Source organism: Arachis ipaensis, chromosome B1, assembly GCF_059453495.1.
Source record: "Arachis ipaensis isolate K30076 ecotype BB chromosome B1, ASM5945349v1, whole genome shotgun sequence".
In the NCBI taxonomy this organism is placed as follows: domain Eukaryota; kingdom Viridiplantae; phylum Streptophyta; class Magnoliopsida; order Fabales; family Fabaceae; genus Arachis; species Arachis ipaensis.
In genome coordinates, this window is record NC_142436.1 from 122,695,241 (window position 1) to 122,716,609 (window position 21,369).

Genomic DNA, 21,369 nt, shown 5'->3' on the forward strand with positions numbered 1-21,369 from the left:
TCACAACTTCGCATAACTAACCAGCAAGTGCACTGGGTCGTCCAAGTAATACCTTACGTGAGTAAGGGTCGAATCCCACGGAGATTGTTGGTATGAAGCAAGCTATGGTCACCTTGTAAATCTCAGTCAGGCGGATATAAAATAGTTATGTAGTTTTCGAAATCTAGTAATAAAAGAAGGATAGAAATACTTATGTAAATCACTGGTGAGAATTTCAGATAAGCGTATGGAGATGCATTCGTTCCTCTGAACCTCCGCTTTCCTGCTGTCTTCATCCAATCAGTCTTACTCCTTTCCATGGCTGGCTGTATGCAAGGGCATCACCGTTGTCAGTGGCTACATCCCCTCCTCTTGTGAAAATGGTCCAAGATGCCCTGTCACGGCACGGCTAATCATCTGAGGTTCCCGATCATGCTGGAATAGGATTCACCCTCCTTTTGCGTCTGTCACTACGCCCAGCACTCGCGAGTTTGAAGCTCGTCGTAGTCATTCAATCATTGAATCCTACTCGGAATACCACAGACAAGGTTTAGACTTTCCGGATTCTCTTGAATGCCGCCATCATTCTAGCTTACACCACGAAGATTCCAGTTAAGAGATCTAAGAGACACTCATTCAATCTAAGGTAGAATGGAAGTGGTTGTCAGGCACACGTTCATAGGGAATGATGATGATTGTCACGTTCATCACATTCAGGTTGAAGTACGAATGAATATCTTAGAAGCAAAATAAGATGAATTGAATAGAAAACAGTAGTACTTTGCATTAATCTTTGAGGAACAGCAGAGCTCCACACCTTAATCTATGGAGTGTAGAAACCCTACCGTTAAAAATACATAAGTGAAATGTCCAGGCATGGCCGAATGGCCAGCCCCCAAAACGAGATCACAGGATCAAAATACAATCCAGGATGTCTAATACAATAGTAAAAAGTCCTATTTATAATAAACTAGCTACTAGGGTTTACAGAAGTAAGTAATTGATGCATAAATCCACTTCTGGGGCCCACTTGATGTGTGCTTGGGCTGAGCTTGAATGTTACACGTGCAGAGGCTCTTTCTGGAGTTGAACGCCAGGTTGTAACATATTTCTGGCGTTTAACTCTGGTTTGTGACTTGTTTCTGGCGTTTAACTCCAGACAGCAGCATAGAACTGGCGTTCAACGCCCTTTTACGTCGTTTAAAGTCGTTCAAAGTATGGACTATTATACATTTCTAAAAAGCGCTGGATGTCTACTTTCCAATGCAATTAGAAGCGCACCATTTTGAGTTCTGTATCTCCAGAAAATCCATTTTGAGTGCAGGGAGGTCAGAATCCAATAGCATCAGCAGTCCTTCTTCAGTCTCTGAATCTGATTTTTTGCTCAAGTCCCTCAATTTCAGCCAGAAAATACCTGAAATCACAGAAAAAACACACAAACTCATAGTAAAGTCCAGAAATGTGAATTTAACATAAAAACTAATGAAAACATCCCTAAAAGTAACTAGATCCTACTAAAAACATACTAAAAACAATGCCAAAAAGCGTATAAATTATCCGCTCATCACAACACCAAACTTAAATTGTTGCTTGTCCCCAAGCAACTGAAAATCAAATAGGATAAAAAGAAGAGAATATACTATAAATTCCAAACTATCAATGAAACATAGCTTCAATCAGATGAGCGGGACTTGTAGCTTTTTGCCTCTTGAATAGTTTTGGCATCTCACTTTATCCATTGAGGTTCAGAATGATTGGCATCTATAGGAACTCAGAGTTCAGATAGTGTTATTGATTCTCCTAGTTCAGTATGATGATTCTTGAACACAGCTTCTTTATGAGTCTTGGCCGTGGCCCTAAGCACTTTGTTTTCCAGTATTACCACCGGATACATAAATGCCACAGACACATAATTGGGTGAACCTTTTCAGATTGTGACTTAGCTTTGCTAAAGTCCCCAATTAGAGGTGTCTAGGGTTCTTAAGCACACTCTTTTTTTGCTTTGGACCTTGACTTTAACCGCTCAGTCTCAAGTTTTCACTTGACACCTTCACGCCACAAGCACATGGTTAGGGACAGCTTGGTTTAGCCGCTTAGACCAGGATTTTATTCCTTTAGGCCCTCCTATCCACTGATGCTCAAAGCCTTGGGATCCTTTTTATTTGCGCTTGCCTTTTGGTTTTAAGGGTTATTGGCTTTTTTCTCTTGCCTCTTAGTTTTAAGAGCTTTGGCTTTTTCTGCTTGCTTTTTCTTTTTCTTTTTTTTTGCCTTTTTTTTTCTGCAAGCTTTGTTCTTTGCTGCTTTTTCTTGCTTCAAGAATCATTTTTATGATTTTTCAGATTATCAAATAACATGTCTCCTTGTCATCATTCTTTCAAGAGCCAATATATTTAACATTCTTAAACAACAACTTCAAAAGACATATGCACTGTTCAAGCATACATTCAGAAAACAAGAAGCATTGTCACCACATCAATATAATTAAGCTAAGTTCAAGGATAAATTCAAAACTCATGTACTTCTTGTTCTTTTGAATTAAAACAGTTTTCCTTTAAGAGAGGTGATGGATTCATAGGACATTCATAACTTTAAGACAAAGTTACTAACTACTAATGATCATGTAATGAAGACACAAACATAGATAAGCACTTAACATAGAAAATGAAAAACAGAAGAAATAAGAACAAGGAATGAATCCACCTTAGTGATGGTGGCGTTTCCTTCTTGAGGAACCAATTATGTCCTTGAGCTCTTCTATGTCTCTTCCTTGTCTTTGTTGCTCCTCCCTCATTGCTTTTTGATCTTCTCTAATTTCATGAAGGATGATGGAGTGCTCTTGATGTTCCACCCTTAATTGTCCCATGTTGGAGCTTAGTTCTCCTAAGGAGGTGTTGATTTGCTCCCAATAGTTTTGTGGAGGAAAATGCATTTGAGGCATCTCCGGGATCTCATGGTGATGAGCTTCATACGCCTCTTGAACTCCATGAATGGGCTTTCTTGCTTGCTCCATCTTTTTCTTAGTGATGGGCTTGTCCTCTTTAATGAGGATATCTCCCTCTATGTCAATCCCAGCCGAATTGCATAAGTGGCAAATGAGGTGAGGAAAGGCTAACCTTGCCATAGTGGAGGACTTGTCAGCCACCTTGTAGAGTTCTTGAGGTATAATATCATGAACTTCCACCTCTTCTCCAATCATGATGCTATGGATCATGATGGCCCGGTCTATAGTAACTTCAGACCGGTTGCTAGTGGGAATGATTGAGCATTGAATGAACTCCAACCATCCTCTAGCTAAAGGCTTGAGGTCCAGTCTTCTTAGTTGAACCAATTTGCCTTTTGAGTCAGTCTTCCATTGAGCTCCTTCTACAATAGTAAAATGTCCTATTTATAATAAACTAGCTACTAGGGTTTACAGAAGTAAGTAATTGATGCATAAATCCACTTCCGGGGCCCACTTGGTGTGTGCTTAGGCTGAGCTTGAATGTTACACGTGCAGAGGCTCTTTCTGGAGTTGAACGCCAGGTTGTAACATATTTCTGGCGTTCAACTCTGGTTTGTGACTTGTTTCTGGCGTTTAACTCCAGACAGCAGCGTAGAACTGGCGTTCAATGCCCTTTTACGTCGTCTAAACTCGTTCAAAGTATGGACTATTATATATTGCTGGAAAGCCCTGGATGTCTACTTTCCAATGCAATTGGAAGAGCGCCATTTTGAGTTCTGTAGCACAAGAAAATCCATTTTGAGTGCAGGGAGGTCAGAATCCAACAGCATCAGCAGTCCTTCTTCAGCCTCTGAATCTGATTTTTTGCTCAAGTCCCTCAATTTCAGCCAGAAAATACCTGAAATCACAGAAAAAATACAAAAACTCATAGTAAAGTCCAGAAATGTGAATTTAACATAAAAACTAATGAAAACATCCCTAAAAGTAACTAGATCCTACTAAAAACAATGCCAAAAAGCGTATAAATTATCCGCTCATCACAACCCAATTATTCATATATTCATTATCTGAAATTCATCCAATCACTTGTGTCATCATACAATGCACACATCAACTTACCTTCCTTACCTCTTTCTGGCCTCCGGCCCAAAATTCACGGCCTCTGGCCCAATTCATAATTTAAAAGCATAGACCACAATTCAATACTCATTACCCAATACATACAATTCTCAATACACCAAGCATACAAGGCCACACAATTCTCAACCCAATCATTAATTCACATTACATACCAACTATGCATATTAGCACCAACCATTTACACAATCCAAACTTAATCCTAGGGGTATCTAGCCTAGAAATTCTCATCACACCACACGGTACTTAAATAAAACTTAAACCGTACCTCTTGTAGCCAAACCAATTGAGCCCTTTCTATGGAAGTTTCCACCAACCCTTAGCTCCAAGCCTCACCAAAGCTCCACAAGCAACACCAACCTCCCAATTGTGTATCAAAATCCCCAAGTACACTAACATAACCAATATCACATACATACATCAACCTAGGGCTCATAAATATGATAAATCACAAGGGTTGGAGGGTTTCTTACCTTAACCCACTGAAGTTTGTGATGAATATCACCCATGGCTCATACTAGAGCACTCCTAAACAACCAAAATCATAAGGTTTCCTCAAAACCCAAACCAAATTCGAATTTGAAGAGGAAAATGAAAACTGAGCAGAGGACAGTGGATTACTCACCACAAAACTTAGATAGAATTGTAGAGGATGAAAAGAGCGACGCGTGGCCGCAAACGACTCGTCAATCGGAGCTCCGTAGCTCAAGTTATGGTGGTTTGAAGATCAAAGAGAGTTAGGTTTTCTCTCTTCCCTCCTCTCTTCTCAATTCAGCGCCCCAACCCTTCCTTTTTGGGTAGAATGAGCTGAAATGCTCATAACTAATGCTTATATATATTAGGTCTTGGGCCCACTTAGGCCCGGTTACTTATTTTTGTCCGTTAGCCCAATTTTGGGCCAAAACCTTTAAGATTAGCGCTCCAAATCGCATTTTAAATATTTCTACCTTCCCTAATTAAAATTCCTCCTTTCTTAACCTTATTTACTTATAATCAATTTTCTCAACTGCAGTACCAGACAGATCTCAGTCGGTACTGCCGGTCAAAATTTCACTACGGGTTTTTACGCAGAAAACTATGTTTTCTGACTCGGAAAAATTCACTGAATCCAAATATCATATTTAAATGATCAAATTCCAATTGCCAAATCTTCCAACCATATTCGCTTCTATTTAATTTACTATTTAATTAATTTCCGTTAGACTGGGTATTACACAATACATCAATATTACCAATGGTATCCTCCCATATCTCTGGTCCTCTAGTTTCGAAGTGGATCTGTAATTTGTGCACATAAAGCTTAACAACATGTATCTTAATTTCAGAAATGTACCAAACAAGAGATAATCGAGGGGGAAAAGGGGAATTTAGGGTTTCGGGGATAATGGAAGAGCAGAGGGGTTATCGGCGTGGAGAGGATAAAGGGGATTAGGAATTTCCAAATGAAATTGAAGGGGATACCAGAGCAGCGACAGTGGCGGCGCGAGCAAACGGAGTGATGGTGGCGCAACCGTGACGCCGGTTGCAGAGAATGAGGGTTGGTGAGAAAATTAACAATATTGTTTCCCGTAAGCTCGAATGCGAAAAAGAAAAGGATAAACTTGTGTTTTTGAACTTGGAGCGGGAAGTGGGCGCGGGATTGGTGTTTTTAGCAATAAAAATCGACGATAGGTTTGTCAATTTTAATTTGAAAAAAAGCAACACCTTTAGTGTCTATTTTATACATTAAATCCACACCATTTATTTGGTTTAAGAAAGCAATCTGGACTGTTAAATTTATCGACGGAAAGGTTGTCGATATTTTAAATATAAAAATAGACGCCATGTCTGTCGATTTTAAAATAAAAGCATTTTCGTCTTCTGGTTCGTCAACAATATGACGATAGTTAAAAGAGATTTAATGCATCATAAAAAAAATCGACGAAAAGGCCGTCAATTTTATTATTTTATTTTTAATTATTTTTTTTAAAATATCGATAGCAAGCCGTCGAAAAATATCGACGGGAGAGATAGCCGTCGATTTTTTGCGTCGATAAATACTCTTTCTCTTGTAGTGTATTATTTTTCTTATAACGTGGTAACAAATTATCTCTTGTATATTAATTTGAATGTAAGGGTATATTTTTTTAGGATAATTTACCGCTATAAACCAAAACAACTTTAAAATTATCTGAATTTCTCAAACCCCAAAATGTTACTTAATTGTCTTTGTTTACATTTTTATGTAAATCAAATTCAATGAATTCGAATTAGGGGTTTTAATAGTAAATCGAATCTATAAAATTCGAATTACTTGATCATATGTAATACTAATCGAATGAAGAAGACTTGATTTAGCTAAATCCATAGTAAATCGAATTTGTTGAATTCGATTTACAATGGGCTGATATAAATTTAAATTTTTTCCATAGTAAATCGACTGAAACAGTTTCGATTTAGGACCAATAGTAAATCAAATGCAAAAGCTTCGATATACTAACATCAATTCCCTCTACTAAATCGGATTAAATAGATTCAATTTACCTTTGCGTGCCTATAAATATAATTCGAATTCAGTTCATTCACAACTAGAAAATGGATTAATACAGACAGATTTACAGACAGATTTAGTCTTTATTACAGATGAATTTTTGGTTACCGATGGATTTTGTCCCTCTGTAAAAGCCTCGTCGAAAATTATTTACCGACGGATTTTCCCTCTGTAAATTCTCCATCCATTTCCCGAAGGCGACGAACTTTCCAACGAATTTTCCATTGGTAATTACAAACGAATTTTCCGACAGATTTTTCGTCTGTAATTTGAACCTTGGAAAATCATCTGACACTCTGATTACAGATAGAAAATCCATCTGTAAATCCGTCAATAAGTTAAAATAGAATTTTTTTTATTTTTATAATTACAAAATAAACTTGTTTTCATACAAAATAAATATAAATTTAATACATATTTTTATCTAATTTGTATTCAAATATTTATAATATTTTAAAAATAAACAAATTCATCATATTTATCAAGCAAGTCAATATAATTCAAAACATAAACAAAATGTATTGATACATTAACTATAATCCTCAGTGTATTGTTCAACCATACTAAATTTATCAACTATAATTCATAACATTGTATTATATGAGAAAAATTACATTATGCAAATCTCTACAAGCCAATCAACCAGTATCCTGCACATGCTTTGAGTAATGTCGTGTTGTTTTATATCTCTTAATGCAATTGGAAAAGGGATACACTTCTTGGCTGCAAAAACTTCAAAGTATTATGTCAGTAAAAGTACACAGCAGAGAAAAATACATGAAAAAATATCAATAGTAAAAGTTATTCACTTTGTTATGGCACAAAAAACTCATTACTCAACATCCTTGATAAAAATTATGTCAATTGAAAGCATAAGAACTAACTATGATCTGTACAATATGAAAATATTTCAATATATAATTTATTAACTCTTAGAAATAAAAGACCAAACAAACAAGTTTTATGGAAAGAAAAGGCCAATGAGCAAAATTTCAAATTAACTTTCCAAGGTTAAAAGTCTATATAGAAAGAGACATTGTCAAAATCCATATGCATGCAAATATCCAAACATGCATAGATGCATAGATGTATGCCCTGTAATTAGTTACCTAAAGATGATAGCCAGCAAAAAAGTAATTGTCGGAGTCAAGTTGCTCATAGCTGATCCAAGAGTGTGAGAGTTGTAGCTTATGCTAGTGAAAACAAAATTCTGCATCATAGTTATGCTGCAATGTATATCTCAGCAACAAAAGGTATCATCACTAAATGAGAAACCAAAGATATAAGAACAATTCCCAAAAATATTATATTTTAGCTACTTTTGGGGCATACCCAACAAGGGCAAGGAGGAAGAATTTGCAAAGAAGTATGATAGATAAGTTTGACATACCAACAGTTTGAGCTGTAATAGGTTGATATACTTGTCCTCTTCTTCCTCCTGCATTGCTGGGAGGGAATGTTTGCATATTTTCTAAAGGGGCTGCATCCATTATCAGGGGAACCAAGCTTTAACGCAAGGCATTACAATAATACACAGCTCCAATTGAAAAAATTTAAAAAAATTAATGCTATAGTTACATACCATCTTGTTTCGTAGTACTCTTTTCTCCAGCTGTGACAGCCTGATTCTCAAACAAAAATAGTTCATTACTAATTAGATCAGAAAAGTTCATTGGCATCAAATAACTTAATAAAATTTAATTCCAAATTATATAAAACCACTTCAACTGCTAGGAAGAGGAGAAGGAGGACTCACTGGAATAGAACTGGCCAAATGGCTGGTGGGGAGGCCGGTGGTGTATGACTCTTCCATGGAACGCAAACTCACAGCAGCAACGTCTCGCAGCTCAGTCTCACAGTGAAAGCACCAATCATTGGGGGGAAACAAAAAATGCAAATTGTGAGGATGATTGGTTTTGGATCAGAATTCTGAATCCCTAGATTCGGATTTGGGATTATTCTATTGCACTTGAAAAAAAAGTCAAAAGCTCATAAAATCGTTGCTTTTTAACGGTCAACGTCTCTAACTGAAAACTAACTCGAATCATAAAAGGAAAAGAATTCAACCTAAGGTTCAAAATCTTATGCATTAGGCCTTAGACAGATATAAGATGAGAAAAACTATTACCATTCCAGTAAAACTTGTGATAAGGAGACTTTTCCTTCCTTGTTTGTCCATCAAGGATAAAGCGATTACAGTGCCTGCAACAAAATCAAACACCAGCAGGAAATAACTTCTTCACCTTTGTTTACATTATCCAGTTTTTCAGGACAAAAATAATGATACTAATGTAACTTGAAGGGAACAATATAATGATAGAGACAAGAAAGACAATATAACTTGAAGGGAATAAACTAATGTGCACATTACAACACCGAATTTGCATATGAAGCATTAAGCATTGAAATTGATCAGAATCTAGGTGAACAAGGTTTTCAAACTCTCCAGCTACCTTATACGAGTTTTACTAGCTTAGGTCTTGAAATCATATAATTTAAACCAACCTGTAACGTGGCAATGACATTATACTTGGGCAGCACTAAACAGAAGCATTTATTTGTGAAAAATGGGAAAATGTGGAGTCATGATCAGAATGGACAGCACTGAAATGGAATAAATTGGATCTTTTGCTTCTTTTGACAAATATCTTTTGACTTAGGCATCTTTACAGGGCTTCCCATCCATTCCCAATTTTAACCTAAAATTTTCCAAAACAAATAAGAGAATAACTTTGAGAATCACTTTTGAATCATTGATAAACTGCATAAACAATCTACCCATTTTTATATTTTATGACACTATCTTATTTTACAATTTACATTATACAATACATTTTTAAATATGGTAGCATATGGTTTTACTTACACAGGGAATGCAAAAGAAACATTACTGCCTTCAGATCGGTTAGAATTACTTAATTCAGAATACAATATTCCAAACTCATCAATTCCTTCTCGGATTTGCTCCCTTTCCATCGCTTTTATCTCTTCCTACAAAGTAATAAAAGAAGATATAAATCAATAAGAAACTAATAGTTTGGTGATAACACTAAAGAAGAATAATCCATGTAAATTGTAAAGAAACATCTAGTTAGACACAAAGAACCTCACCTACCATGTCACTAGACCCTTCATGTAGCCAAGAAGACATTCAAATTCTGTTTCCAATATCCTTATAAGAGAGCTGGAAGGTTCAGGTGACTCTAAATTCTCCTTGTTTGCCTCTAAATTTAGTTTAAAAATAATACATAAAAAAATCTCTTTGTGGCTTATGGTGGGATTTGAAGTATTGAAGCAAGAAAGAAAACTATTACCATCAGATAATAAATTCCTCCCCTCAAATGCCACTATTCTGTCTACCACAGGTTGCTGCTGCTGCTTAAACTCTTGTTGCCTGTTCAACCATTGCTCAGGAAATGAGAAACTTGCAGCAATCATCTACAAAAAAAGTTTTGTTTTCATGAAATCAACATCAACATGACCACAACACCAGATCAAGTGACATCCCTTTTAACCAGAAAATGAAGAATATTGAAACTAAAATATATGCATGAAATTCTCACAACCAACAAGAATGCTAATGGAGGCAAGTGGCATATCAGTATCACTAACCTCCAGATGCCAACGTGGCCATACAAGCATCTGAGAGTCCAAGTTATTTCAAACTCATAGATTCATCAAATATGAAGAGAACTAGATTAAGGGACAGACACCAATAAAATCAAACGGGATGAAAATATCATATCGTCATCTAATCTTTTCAGTTTTCATAGCTTTAATATAGAATTTCTGAAAACAAAGTACAGAAATAAATCAAATGGATGAAAAATGTAAAACACAATCATATGTGAATTGATTTTGGTATCATTCAGGGTGGCAGATCAACATAATTTCACTATTTCATCTACAGAATTTTTTATTTTTATTTTTTTCAGTTCTATGTTAAAAATTGTTCAGCAGCCAAAAATTGGAGAAGGATACAAATCATCTTCATTGAAGCTAGAATCCAGCACAGGAGCTAAAATCTCTCCTTCTTCTTCTTCTTCTTCCCCGTCCTCTTCATCCTCAAAATCTGGAGCTAATTGCTCAATCCAACAAAACAAAGGAAGGAAAAAATTCAAAGTAAAAATGGAAAGAGGAGCGAGAAGAGGAAGTAAAAATGGAACGTAGCCGTAGCTACTGTTGAGACGATCTTCGAGTTCAAGTAAATCGGAGTGGTTTTTCTTGAAACTACTAGATTTGCCATAAAAAATGATTCCTTGATTATTTTAAAGTAGGGTACAGAACACAGCAAGAAGCAATTTCAACAAATTAAATAAATAATTCAATTCCAAACTCTCTGCACAAATTTAGTTCAGAATCTTAAAAATTAATTGGAAAAAATGAAAATGAAGAAGCATTGGCTTACCGGAGAGATAGCAAGATGATAAAGTGAGGAGCAGAGAATTAGAAACGGCGAGGAGCAGAGAATCAGAAATGACACACGGCGAGGAGGGGAGGAACCCTTCGCGACGGTGACGCCACGAGCTCAACTTAGAACTTCGTGCGACGGCGAGGAGAGGAGGAACGATGCGAAGAGGGCCGAGTAGAGCTTCCACAGATGACGAAGTCACCCACAGTCTGTCTCCGCCGGCGGCGACAGCACCTTCTATTGGAGGAGAAGAGTTCGACGACAACTTTGAAGAGGGATGAGGGTGATGAGCGGATAATTTATACGCTTTTTGGCATTGTTTTTAGTATGTTTTTAGTAGAATCTAGTTACTTTTTGGGATGTTTTCATTAGTTTTTATGTTAAATTCACATTTCTGGACTTTACTATGAGTTTGTGTGTTTTTCTGTGATTTCAGGTATTTTTTAGCTGAAATTGAGGGACTTGAGCAAAAATCAGATTCAGAGGTTGAAGAAGGACTGCTGATGCTGTTGGATTCTGACCTCCCTGCACTCAAAATGGATTTTCTAGAGCTACAGAACTCAATATGGCGCGCTTCCAATTGCATTGGAAAGTAGACATCCAGGGCTTTCCAGCAATATATAATAGTCCATACTTTGCCCAAGTTTAGATGACGCAAACTGGCATTCAACGGCAGCTCTCTACCCAATTTTGGCATCCAGCGCCAGAAACAAGTTGCAAAGTGGAGTTCAACGCCCAAACTGGCACCAAAACTGGCGTTCAACTCCAGGAATGACCTCTACACGTGTAACACTCAAGCTCAGCCCAAGCACACACCAAGTGGGCCCCGGAAGTGGATTTATGCATCAATTACTTACTTCTGTAAACCCTAGTGACTAGTTTATTATAAATAGAACTTTTTATCATTGTATTCGAGTCTTGGTTACTCCGGTTCCCCTCTGGGGCCGAGACCAATGAACTCCATTATCACTTATGTATTTTCAACGATAGAGTTTCTGCACTCCATAGATTAAGGTGTGGAGCTCTGCTGTTCCTCAAAGATTAATGCAAAGTACTACTGTTTTCTATTCAATTCAACTTATTCCACTTCTAAGATATTCATTCGCACTTCAACCTGAATGTGATGAACGTGACAATCATCATCATTCCCTATGAACGCGTGCCTGACAACCACTCCCGTTCTACCTTCGATTGAACGAGTATCTCTTAGATTACTAATACAGGGGACCGAGTCCGAGATATTGGGATCTTTGTGGTATAAGCTAGATTGATGGTGGCATTCATGAGAATCCGAAAAGTCTAAACCTTGTCCGTGGTATTTCGAGTAGGATTCTGGGATTGAATGACTGTGACGAGATTCAAACTCGCGAGTGCTGGGCGTAGTGACAGACACAAAAGGATAGTAAATCCTATTCCAGTATGATCGAGAACCTCCAGATGATTAGCCATGCAGTGACAGCGCATCAGACCATTTTCACAAGGAGGAATAGGATGCAACCAACGACAAAGGTGATACCTCCAGACGATTAGCAGTGCTGTGACAGAGCATTTGGATCATTTTCCCGAGAGAGATCGAAAGTAGCCATTGGCACCGGTGACATCCTTACATAAAGCTAGCCATAGAAAGGAGTAAGATTGATTGGATGAAGGTAGCAGGAAAGCAGAGGTTCAAAGGAACGAAAGCATCTCTACACGCTTATCTGAAATTCTAACCAATGAATTACATAAGTATTTCTATCTTTATTTTAGTAGTATTTTCAAAAACCCCATTACTGTTTTATATCTGCCTGACTGAGATTTACAAGGTGACTATAGCTTGCTTCATACCAACAATCTCCGTGGGATTCGACCCTTACTCACGTAAGGTATTACTTGGACGACCCAGTGCACTTGCTGGTTAGTTGTGCGAAGTTGTGAACCATGGTATTGGCATCATGTTTTTGGCGCTATTACCAGGGAAAGAAAGAGCAATGAATTTTACATAATCAAGGTGTAATCACAATTTCGTCCACCAAGTTTTTGGCGCTGTTGCCGGGGATTGTTCGAGTTTGGACAACTGACGGTTCATCTTGTTGCTCAGATTAGGTAATTTTCTTTTTTTTTTATTTTCAAAAATTCTTCAAAAATCTTTCAAAAATTTCTCATCTGTTTTCGAAAAAAAAATGTGTTTTCAAAAATATATTTTTCTTCAGAATTTTTAAGAATGAATTCTAGTGTTTCATGAAGCATGTAAAGCCATGTCTAAATTCATTTGGACTGAGACTTCCAATTTGTTATCAAGAGCAAGCTAGTTGTTGCTAATCCACCTGCTACTGTTCCTGATTTACATACTAAAGCTTGGCTGGCTATTAAGCCATGCCTGACCCTTTGATTGGAGCTTTAGACTAAAGAGCATAAAGATTCCTGGAATTCATATTAAAGATTTTGGAATCCTTATTTTTCTTTTTCAAAAAGATTTTCGAAAAAAATTAAAAGAAAATACAAAAAAAATCATAAGATCATAAAAATCAAAAAAATATTTTTGTGTTTGAGTCTTGAGTCATGTTATAAGTTTGGTGTCAATTGCATGTGCATCTTGCATTTTTTTTGAAAATAATCATGCATTCATAGTGTTCTTCATGATCTTCAAGTTGTTCTTGGTAAGTCTTCTTGTTTGATCTTTGCATTTGCATGTTTTGTGTCTTTTCTTGTTTTTCATATGCATTCTTGAATTCTTAGTGTTTAAGCATTAAAGAATTCGAAGTTTGGTGTCTTGCATGTTTTCTTTGCATTAAAAATTTTTCAAAAATATGTTCTTGATATTCATCTTGATCTTCATAGTGTTCTTGGTGTTCATCTTGACATTCATAGCATTCTTGCATGCATCACATGTTTTGATCTAAAAATCTCATGCATTGCATCATTTTCATGTTTTTCTCTCTCATCATTCAAAATTCAAAAATCAAAAAAATATCTTCCCTCTTTTCTCTCATAATTTCGAAAATTAGATTTGACTTTTTCAAAAAATTTTAAAATCTAGTTGTTTTTATGAGTCAAATCAAATTTTCAATTTAAAAATCTTATCTTTTTCAAAATCTTTTTCAAAAATCAAATATTTTTCATTTTTCTTAGTTATTTTCGAAAATTATAAAAATGTTTTTCAAAAATCTTTTTCTTAATTTTATCTCATAATTTTCGAAAATAACATCATCAATTAATGTTTTGATTCAAAAATTTTAAGTTTGTTACTTGCTTGTTAAGAAAGATTCAAACTTTAAGTTCTAGAATCATATCTCATGATTTCTTGTGAATCAAGTCATTAATTGTAATTTAAAAAAAAAATCAAACCTTTTTCAAAACCAATTTCAATCATATCTTTTCAAAAATATCTTCTTATCTTATCTTTTTCAAAAATATAATTTCAAAATATCTTTTCTAACTTCCTAACTTCTTATCTTTTCAAAATTTGTTTCAACTAACTAACTAACTTTTTGTGTGTTTCTTATCTTTTTCAAAACCACCTAACTAACTCTCTCTCTCTCTAATTTTCGAAAACATCTTCCCTCTTTTTCAAAATTTCTTTTTAATTAATTAATTATTTTAATTCTTAATTTTAATTTTCGAAAATTACTAACCTTTTTCAAAAACTATTTTCGAAAATCACTAACTCTTTTTCAAAAATAATTTTCGAAAATCCTTCTCCCTCATCTCCTTCTAATTATTTATTCATCTCTTCATCTCACATCACTGCTCCTATCCTTACCCTTGTGTTTGGATTCTTCATTCTTCTTCACCCCTATTTCTTTTCTTTTTCTCTTCTCTTTCTTATGAGCAGGGACAAAGAAAAAGGCATTCTTGTTGAAGCTGATCCAGAACCTAAAAGGACTCTGAAGAGGAAACTAAGAGAAGCTAAATTACAACAATCCAAAGACAACCTTATTGAAAATTTCGAACAAGTAAAGGAGATGGCAGCCGAACCCAACAACAATAATGCAAGGAGAATGCTTGGTGACTTTACTGCACCTAATTCCAATTTACATGGAAGAAGCATCTCCATTCCTGCCATTGGAGCAAACAACTTTGAGCTGAAACCTCAGCTAGTTTCTCTGATGCAGCAGAACTGCAAGTTTCATGGACTTCCATCTGAAGATCCTTTTCAGTTCTTAACTGAATTCTTGCAGATATGTGATACTGTTAAGACTAATGGAGTAGATCCTGAAGTCTACAGGCTCATGCTTTTCCCTTTTGCTGTAAGAGACAGAGCTAGAGTATGGTTGGACTCTCAACCTAAGGATAGCCTGAACTCTTGGGATAAGCTGGTCAAGGCTTTCCTAGCCAAGTTCTTTCCTCCTCAAAAGCTGAGCAAGCTTAGAGTGGATGTTCAAACCTTCAGACAGAAAGAAGGTGAATCCCTCTATGAAGCTTGGGAGAGATACAAAGGACTGACCAAAAAGTGTCCTTTTGACATGCTTTCAGAATGGACCATCCTGGATATATTCTATGATGGTCTGTCTGAGTTATCTAAGATGTCATTGGATACCTCTGCAGGTGGATCCATTCACCTAAAGAAAATGCCTGCAGAAGCTCAAGAACTCATTGACATGGTTACAAATAACCAGTTCATGTACACTTCTGAAAGGAATCCTGTGAATAATGGGACGCCTATGAAGAAGGGAGTTCTTGAGATTGATACTCTGAATGCCATATTGGCTCAGAACAAAATATTGACTCAGCAAGTCAATATGATTTCTCAGAGTCTGAATGGAATGTGGTGCACGAAATTGTGATGTCCAGGCTCGAACAATCCCTGGCAACGTGAGCAACTTGGTACGCGTAATCGTGATTACACTTTAATTATCTAAAGTTCATGGCTCTTTCTTTCCCTGGCAGTGGCGCCAAGAATATGGTGCCAATACCATGGTTCACAACTTCGATACAACTAACCAGCAAGTGCACTGGGTCGTCCAAGTAATACCTTACGTGAGTAAGGGTCGAATCCCACGGAGATTGTTGGTATGAAGCAAGCTATGGTCACCTTGTAAATCTCAGTCAGGCAGATATGAAGTGATAATGGTGTTTTCGAATATTATATAATAAGATAGGGATAGAGGTACTTATGTAAATCATTGGTAGGAATTTCAGATAAGCGAATGGAGATGCTTTTCGTTCCTCTGAACCTCTGCTTTCCTGCTATCTTCATCCAATCGGTCTTACTCCTTTCCATGGCTGGCTGTATGCAAGGGCATCACCGTTGTCAGTGGCTACATCCCCTCCTCTCAGTGAATAATATGCTCACGCACCCTGTCACGGCACGGCTATTCATCTGTCGGTTCTCGATCATGCTGGAATAGGATTCACCCTCCTTTTGCGTCTGTCACTAACGCCCAACAATCGCGAGTTTGAAGCTCGTCACAGTCATTCAATCATTGAATCCTACTCAGAATACCACAGACAAGGTTTAGACCTTCCGGATTCTCTTGAATGCCGCCATCATTCTAGCTTACGCCACGAAGATTCTGGTTAGGAGATCTAAGAGATATTCATTCTAGCTTATTTCATGTAGAACAGAAGTGTTTGTCAGGCACGCGTTCATAAAAGAGAAGGATGATGAGCGTCACACATAATCATCACCTTCATCACGTTCTTGGGTGTGAATGGATATCTTAGAAGAGAAATAAGAAGAATTGAATAGAAAACAGTAGTACTTTGCATTAATCTTTGAGGAACAGCAGAGCTCCACACCTTAATCTATGGAGTGTAGAAACTCTACCGTTAAAAATACATAAGTGAAAGGTCCAGGCATGGCCGAGATGGCCAGCCCCCTAAAGCGTGATCAAAGGATCATAAGGTAATCCAAAGATGGTCAAAAAGACGTCTAATACAATAGTAAGAGGTCCTATTTATAATAAACTAGTCACTAGGGTTTACATGAGTAAGTAATTGATGAATAAATCCACTTCCGGGGCCCACTTGGTGTGTGTTTGGGCTGAGCCTAAGTGTTGCACGTGCAGAGGCCATTTGTGGAGTTGAACGCCAGTATTTGTGCCAGTTTGGGCGTTTAACTCTGGTTTTGGATCCTTTTCTGGCGCTGGACGCCAGATTTGGGCAGAAGGCTGGCGTTGAACGCCAGTTTACGTCGTCAATTCTTGGCCAAAGTATGGACTATTATATATTGCTGGAAAGCCCTGGATGTCTACTTTCCAACGCAATTGGAAGCGAGCCGATTCGAGTTCTGTAGCTCCAGAAAATCCACTTTGAGTGCAGGGAGGTCAGAATCCAACAGCATCAGCAGTCCTTCTTCAACCTCTGAATCTGATTTTTGCTCAAGTCCCTCAATTTCAGCCAGAAAATACCTGAAATCACAGAAAAACACACAAACTCGTAGTAAAGTTCAGAAATGTGAATTTAACATAAAAACTAATGAAAACATCCCTAAAAGTAACTAGATCCTACTAAAAACATACTAAAAACAGTGTCAAAAAGCGTATAAATTATCCGCTCATCACAACACCAAACTTAAATTGTTGCTTGTCCCCAAGCAACTGAAAATCAAAATAGGATAAAAAGAAGAGAATATACTATAAATTCCAAACTATCAATGAAACATAGCTTCAATCAAATGAGCGGGACTTATAGCTTTTTGCCTCTTGAATAGTTTTGGCATCTCACTTTATCCATTGAGGTTCAGAATGATTGGCATCTATAGGAACTCAGAGTTCAGATAGTGTTATTGATTCTCCTAGTTCAGTATAATGATTCTTGAACACAGCTTCTTTATGAGTCTTGGCCGTGGCCCTAAGCACTTTGTTTTCCAGTATTACCACCGGATACATAAATGCCACAGACACATAATTGGGTGAACCTTTTCAGATTGTGACTCAGCTTTGCTAGAGTCCCCAATTAGAGGTATCCAGGGTTCTTAAGCACACTCTTTTTTTGCTTTGGACCTTGACTTTAACCGCTCAGTCTCAAGTTTTCACTTGACACCTACACGCCACAAGCACATGGTTAGGGACAGCTTGGTTTAGCCGCTTAGACCAGGATTTTATTCCTTTAAGCCCTCCTATCCACTGATGCTCAAAGCCTTGGGATCCTTTTTATTTGCCCTTGCCTTTTGGTTTTAAGGGTTATTGGCTTTTTGCTTTTGCCTCTTGGTTTTAAGAGCTTTGGCTTTTTCTGCTTGCTTTTTCTTTTTCTTATTTTTTTTTCGCCTATTTTTTTTTTCTGCAAGCTTTGTTCTTTGCTGCTTTTTCTTGCTTCAAGAATCATTTTTATGATTTTTCAGATTATCAAATAACATGTCTCCTAGTCATCATTCTTTCAAGAGCCAACATATTTAACATTCATGAACAACAACTTCAAAAGACATATGCACTGTTCAAGCATACATTCAGAACAAGAAGCATTGCCACCACATCAACATAATTAAGCTAAGTTCAAGGATAAATTCGAAACTCATGTACTTCTTGTTCTTTTGATTTAAAACATTTTTCATTTAAGAGAGGTGATGGATTCATAGGACATTCATAACTTTAAGACATAGTTACTAACTACTAATGATCATGTAATGAAAACACAGATAAGCACATAACATAGAAAACGAAAAACAGAAGAAATAAGAACAAGGAATGAATCCACCTTAGTAATGGTGGTGTTTCCTTCTTGAGGAACCAATGATGTCCTTGAGCTCTTCTATGTCTCTTCCTTGTCTTTGTTGCTCCTCCTTCATTGCTTTTAGATCTTCTCTGATTTCATGAAGGATGATGGAGTGCTCTTGATGTTCCACCCTTAGTTGCTTCCAATAATTGTGTGGAAGAAAATGTATCCCGTGAGGTATCTCAGGGATCTCTTGATTTGCAGTCAAATGTTCTACCGCTGAGCTATATACCCTTGATGGAAGCTTTTGTCTTCCCTTTCCTCTTTCTAGAGGTTTCTCTGGCCTTAGGTGCCATCAATGGTTATGGAAAAAAACAAAAAAGTTATGCTTTTACCACACCAAACTTAGAATGTTGCTCGCCCTCGAGCAAAAAAAGAAAGAATAGAAGAAGAAGAGGATATGGAGGAGATGGATGGCTGTGTGTATTCGGCCATATGGGTGGGATTGGGTGGGGAAGAGATGTTGAATTTTTGAAGGTAAGTGGGTGTATGGGTGTGAGTGGTAAAGGTTTAATAGGGAAGAGTGTTTATTGGGAATAGAGGATGATTGAGAAGAGAGAAGAGAGTGAGTGGAGGTAGGTGGGGATCCTGTGGGGTACACAGATCTTGAGGTGTCAAGGCATTTACATCCCTGCACCAATTTAGGCATGCAAAATGCCTTTGCACACAACTCTGGGCGTTCAGCGCCAGGTTGGTGCCCATTTTGGGCGTTCAACGCCCATTTGCTGCCTTTTCTGGCGTTGAACGCCAGAACCATGCTTGTTCTGGGCGTTCAGCGCCAGGATGCTGCCCATTTTGGGCGTTCAACGCCAGAACTATGCTCTGTTCTGGCGTTTGAACGCCAGACAGATGCTCCTCTAGGGTGTGATTTTTCTTCTGCTGTTTTTGATTCCGTTTTTAATTTTTATATTTATTTTGTGACTCCTCATGATCATGAACCTATAAAGACACATAACTAAGAAAAATATAGTTAGATAAATAAACATTGGGTTGCCTCCCAACAAGCGCTTCTTTAATGTCAATAGCTTGACAGTGGGCTCTCATGGAGCCTCACAGATGTGCAGAGCTTTGTTGAGACTCTCCAACACCAAACTTAGAGTTTGGATATGGGAGTTCAACACCAAACTTAGAGTTTGGTTGTGGCCTCCCAACACCAAACTTAGAGTTTGACTGTGGGGGCGCTGGTTGACTCTGCTTTGAGAGAAGCTTTTCAAGCTTCCTCTCCATGGTTGCAGAGGGAGATCCTTGAGTTTTGAATACAAGGGAGTTCTCATTCCATTGAAGGACTATTTCACCTCTGTCAACATCAATCACAGCTCTTGCTGTGGCCAGGAAAGGTCTTCCTAGGATGATGGATTCATCCTCTTCCTTTCCAGTATCCAAGACTATGAAATCAGCAGGGATGTAAAGGCCCTCAACCTTTACTAATACATCTTCTACTTACCCATAAGCCTATTTTCTTGAGCTGTCTGCCATCTCTAGTGAGATTTTAGCAGCTTGCACCCCATAGATTCTCAGTTTCTCTATTACAGAGAGTGGCATGAGGTTTATTCCTGAACCAAGGTCACACAGAGCCTTAAAGATCATGGTGCCTATGGTGCAGGGTATTATGAACTTTCCAGGATCCTGTCTCTTCTGAGGCAATGTCAGTTGATCCAGATCACTTAGTTCATTGATGAACAAGGGAGGTTCAACTTCCCAAGTATCAATGCCAAATAATTTGGCATTCAGCTTCATGATTGCACCAAGAAACTTGGCAGTTTGCTCTTCAGTAACATCCTCATTCTCTTCAGAAGAGGAATACTCATCAGAGCTCATGAAGGGCATAAGGAGGTTCAATGGAATCTCTATGGTCACTAGATGAGCCTCAGAGTCCTTTGGTTCCTCAGAGGGAAGCTCCTTATTGACCACTGGACGTCCCAGGAGGTCTTCCTCCTTGGGATTCACGTCCTCTCCTCTCCTCACAGGTTCGGCCATGGCGCTTATGTCAATGGCCTTGCACTCTCCTTTTGGATTCTCTTCTGTATTGCTTGGGAGAGTACTAGGAGGGATTTCAGTGATCCTTTTACTCAGCTGGCCCACTTGTGCTTCCAGATTTCTAATGGAAGATCTTGTTTCATTCATGAAACTTACAGTGGCCTTAGATAGATCAGAGACTAGATTTGCTAAATTAGAAGCATTTTGTTCAGAGTTCTCTGTCTGTTGCTGAGTTGATGATGGAAAAGGCTTGCTATTGCTAAACCTGTTTCTTCCACCATTATTAAAGCCTTGTTGGGGCTTTTGATCCTTCCATGAGAAATTTGGATGATTTCTCCATGTTGAGTTATAGGTGTTTCCATAAGGTTCACCTAAGTAATTCACCTCTGCTATTGCAGGGTTCTCAGGATCATAGGCTTCTTTTTTAGAAGATGCCTCTTGAGTACTGTTGGATGCAGCTTGCATTCCATGCAGACTCTGAAAGATCATATTGACTTGCTGAGTCAATATTTTATTCTGAGCCAATATGGCATTCAGAGTATCAACTTCAAGAACTCCCTTCTTCATAGGCGTCCCATTATTCACAGGATTCCTTTCTGAAGTGTACATGAACTGGTTATTAGCAACCATGTCAATGAGTTCTTGAGCTTCTGCAGGCGTTTTCTTTAGGTGAATGGATCCACCTGCAGAAGTATCCAATGACATCTTTGATAACTCAGACAGACCATCATAGAATATATCCAGGATGGTCCATTCTGA

The 21,369-nt window shown here is 37.6% G+C and overlaps 1 non-coding gene across 1 annotated transcript; it reads right to left on the reverse strand.

Annotated features, from left to right (window-relative positions):
• Positions 1 to 15,341: 15,341 nt before the first annotated feature.
• On the reverse strand, positions 15,342 to 15,449 carry LOC148578203 (small nucleolar RNA R71). Its single transcript, XR_015904451.1, has one exon. It is a non-coding gene; the product is annotated as a small nucleolar RNA R71 (small nucleolar RNA).
• Between the last annotated feature and the right edge of the window lie 5,920 nt (positions 15,450 to 21,369).